This window comes from Hipposideros armiger, unplaced genomic scaffold, assembly GCF_001890085.2.
Source record: "Hipposideros armiger isolate ML-2016 unplaced genomic scaffold, ASM189008v1 scaffold_14, whole genome shotgun sequence".
NCBI classification, from domain to species: Eukaryota; Metazoa; Chordata; class Mammalia; order Chiroptera; family Hipposideridae; genus Hipposideros; species Hipposideros armiger.
This window is the reverse complement of record NW_017731364.1, coordinates 7,911,432-7,916,370: the sequence shown is the minus strand read 5'-3', so window position 1 is coordinate 7,916,370 and position 4,939 is coordinate 7,911,432.

Here is a 4,939-nt window from a genome sequence, read left to right as displayed (position 1 = left end):
CCAGTGATAAGTGAAGCAATGCATTTCTTTATTGGTTAAGCTAATCGTTGGCAAATTTCTGGTATTTGTAATCAAAAGCATCATATTCAAAACAGTGAAAAATCAGCATAGAATTGCCGAATTCATTAAATAAATAAATAAATAAATAAATAAATAAATAAATAAATAAATAAATGAAAACATAATCCTGCAGATGAATTAGGAAATCATTTCCCATTAGTAGATACCGAGACACCTGAAAGTCTCTAAATCACCGACTGCACAAAGCTAACACTGGGTAAGCATCGAGCTTCCTCTAGGACCCTCAGGGTCATGTAGAAGAATACAGATTTTATGGTCATCAAAGATGACGTTTTGGATTCTTCCTTCTGAATATTTTAATTGTAACTAAACCAGCATTTTGAGTTAAACAGAGATACTTCATTAAACCCCTATTTGTTCTTCAAATCACTCTGATATCCTGGCACCTGGGTAATCCTCTCTCACATGGCCAGTTGGAATTCACTCTCTTTCCCATGCACCTGCTTCTCCTTTGCTTGTTTCTGTTACTCTCCATTGTGATCCTTTTTCCCCCTCATTTATCAACTCAACCAATCGATATGCTACTTGAAAATAAAAGTCGTGCTTTATTACACTTTTATAATCACCGTATCTGGTTTAAGACCTGCTTGAGTGAACATTTGTTGAAATAAATTGAATTGAATGAAATCAGATAATCAAATAAAATCAAATTTATATATTTATGCCAACATCAATTGTTTCCCTTAAATCTACTATTAGGGTTTCTTGGACCTACACGTGTATGTATATAGTTAAGCTGGTTTTTGTTTGTTTGTTTGTTTTTTTAATCAATGGAGAGTCTCTTAAGTTACTTAAAGTAAAGTGAGTTTATTTTAAGGACATATGTGTCAGGAAATGATAAAAGTGATCAGAGTCACCTGCAATATTTGTTTCTCAGTTTCTTGGAAACCATAGGTATGGAGTTATCTATTGACATCTAGCAAAAGCATGAGTTTATGACCTTCACTTCAGTGACCTGCTATTAATATGCATTTACTACTTCTGATGAAAAACAGAGACATTGAAAAAATAAATAAACCACTAAATAATTTTTAAAATACTCATGTACTCACCACTCAGACTTGACACTGATAACATTGTTATATTTGCTTCAAGTCTCTTTTTTTTCCCCTAAAAGAAACAAAACACTACAGATAAAGCTAAATCCATTTTTGCTCTTTCTGTCCCTCCTTTCCAGAAGCAGCCACTAATATTAATTGAGAGTGTACCCTTTTCTATGTTTTTCCTTAGATATGGGTTGTCGGAAAAGTCATGACACATTTTTGTGATGAAAAACATAGAAAAAATATGTCATGACTTTTCCAACAACCCAATATATAGAGCAGTGACCCCTTCTCTGCAAGGGATATGTTCCAAGACCCCCACAGTGGATACCTGAAACCACAGATAGGACCAAACCCTATATTCACTATGTTTTCTCCTATACATGCGTACTTATGATAAAATTTAATCTACAAATTAGGCACAGTAAGAGATTAACCACAATCACTAATAATAAAATAGAATAATTATAACAATATACTGGACTGTAATAAATGTTATGTGAATGTGGTCTCTCTCTCGCTCAAAATATCTTATTGTGCTGTACTCACCCTTCGCAAAATTTTCCTTCTTCACAATTTCACAGATAGAAGCTTCATTGTTACTGTAGATCTTAGCAACCTCAACATACGTTTTTTTTCTTAAGTAGAGAACTTCTACTTTTTCATTTAAAGGGAACACTTTACAGCTTCTCTTTGCCTTATCTGAATTGCCAACATCACTACTCTTGCATTTTGGGACCATTATTAAGTAAAATAGGGGTTACTTGAACACATGCACTACAGCTGTTCGGATAATGGAGAGAGCTATAAGTGGTTGATATATAAGTGTGGAGATGCCGGAAACAGAAATGATTCACTTCTCGCGGGACAGAAAAGGCAACGCGAGAATTCATTAAGCTTTTACTCAGAAACGCGCATATTTCGAAACTTATGTATTGTTTAATTCTGGAAATTTTCTTTTAATATTTTCAGCGGATGGGGGGACTACTGTGTGTACATACTGGGGTGTGCCAAAAATGTGCACAATTTAGGAGATGTTATTTATGTATTACTTTTCAAAGTTAAATTGAATAATGGTAGCAATGTGTAGTATGACGTTCGCTCAAAAGGTGGTGTTAATCAACTGAATGCTAGTGTCATTCATTATATTACAATTTTAATACAGTTTTTTCCTTTCTTAAAATGTCTAATCATTTTTTTAACTCTCTCTGTATATGTATCTCCTTAATATATCCATTTTTCTCTGTTTGTATATATCACATATATATATATATATATATATATATATATATATATATATATATATGGAGAGAGAATTCATAATTTATATATAGTTCCTGTATTTTAATCTTTTAAGAGATTATAATTTATCAATTACCAATTTATTTAAACTTATTTTTACCATCTTAATCTGTGGTATCGCTTCATCATGCTTTTTTTTGCACCCTCCCTTTACTGTCTTCTATTGGACTGATAGAATTGTCTTTTTTCTGTACTATTGATATTTCCTTCTGTGTCAACATACTTCTTTAGAACTTATATACTTATATTCTTTTAGTGACTTTAATTATATTTTAACATATCTAAAACGTTGAGTTTAAGTTTTCTAAAACATTAAAGTTAATATTTCTAAATTTCTCCTAAACAAGATGTGTCTACTTTAACAACCATCTTAACGTTCCTCTCAAATTTTCTGTTATGATTTTATTTCTACTTCATATTCCCACATACGCAGACAAAACACACAATATTGCCCCAGGGATATGAAAGACAGTTTGGGGAATGTAATCCATAATGTTGTAAAGATTTTGTAGGGTATCAGATGGGTACTTGTCTTATTAGGAAGACCACTTCATGGATGGGGTAGAGGCCTGACCACTGGACTGTACACCTGAAGCTGAAGCTGAGTTATATTGAATGTCAACTATAATTTAACATATATATAGTCACAGGACGTGGAGTACAGCATAGGGAATAGAGTCAATGGTATTGTAACAGCTATATACGATGTCAGAGGGGCAGTAGATTGGGGGAGGGGAGCTATCACTTTGTGAGGGGTGTAAATGTCTAACTATTACATTGTTTTGTACACTTGAAACTAATAAAAAATAATTGTTATTTTAGAACATACATTTAATATGTTTATTTATTAATATATTTATTTAATTCTTTGTTCATATTTGCTTCTTGCATACTACTTCCTTCTGGGTTTACTCTCTTTTCTGCTTAAGTTATCTTCTATTTATAAATTCCATGGAAAGTGCTTTCACTTAGCATTTTTTTTATGCCCTCCACAGATTTGAATTATGGTTTATCTGGGTATATAATTTTAGGATGACAGTTTTATTTTTTTTTATCAGTGCTTTGATTACATTATTCCAAAAGTCAGTGAGCCTCAATTGCCTCAATTTTTTCTGATAAGAAGTTCATGGACAGTCAAAACTACTTATTTTTGTGTCATGATCTCCTGTAATTTTCCCTTTTTATAGGTTTGGTTTTTCTTTTAATCACTTTGAGCACTTTAAACACATAAACACACTAATTTTAAAGTTTCTTGTTTTTCTCTTTCCTGTGAGCCATGCATATACATTTCCCATTTGTAAGTCTGTTGTCTGCCTTTCTACTTTTCATGTCTATAAGAACATCTTCAGTGGTCAGTGGTCAACTTCCTAGGGAGTCTTGTTCACATTCTGATTACTGGAAGTTCCTCTATAGGGCATTTTTATAGTCACACCTCTGCTTTGCCCTTATGGGGTAGGCTGGTTCTAATTTTTATCTCTCTTTTTTTTTTTTTAAACTTGGTGCTCTTCCAAACAATTCAGGTGGTATAAATTTGGGCTGCACACAGGTATAGAACTAAGATCACAATCTCCTACTGGTGACTTGGTTCATGCCTGTGACCTCAGGAGCCATTGCTCAATGGGCAGAGCTTTTAGATATTTTAGGACCCTACACATACACACACAGCAGCATTTATCTGACTTCTAGTTTATACTATGAGCCAAGCTATAGTCCTCACTGTATGTGGGGACTGAAGTCTTGACCAATTTTTTCATGTAGCATTAAACATTCAAGCCACTACTACAAATATTCTGTTCTCCCAGAGGCAAAGTGGTTTCAACTCTTGCTCATTGCTATGGCTCTGAGATTATAGTTCTCATTTTTGGCATCTGGATGTTTCCCTTTATTGCTTTATAGCCTATCTAACTGTTGTTAATTTATTTAAAATATATTAGCCAGCATTACTATGTGTTCAGAGTAAGAACAAGAGCTTGTACTCTATTAAGTCTGCCCTTTAACTGAGAAGTCTGGCTCTTTTATTCCCTCAGTCTCGGCCTCTTTTTGAATGTCTCCCTAATCAATAGCCACAGTCCCTGTGAGCAGATATTTTATGCTAGACCTCACCATATGTTAGCAGCCAGTTTATGGATTTTCTGTTCTTGCACAAGTTTAAATTAGTGATCTCACTCAAAACAACCTAAGTCAGCTCCTCTTAGTAAAGCAAGTCGGCTGGGACTTGAAAAAATGTTAGGTCTGGTAGGCACTGTTACTAACATATTTAACATACTATGCAATATACGTATGTCTCAAACTGATGAAATGAGAAATAGATTGGATATCACCTAAGAAGTAAGAGTGTCATATGATACATTTGCAAAATTATTTTTTGAAAGAGTGAATACGCGCACATGTACATCAATGAATGAATATAGGCTCTTTGTTCATTTGATTGAGCAAAAGTTCCTTTGTTCCTCAATTGCCTTAACTTACAAATAGTGAGAATAAAATTGGCTCAGCCTATTTCACAGGTTGTT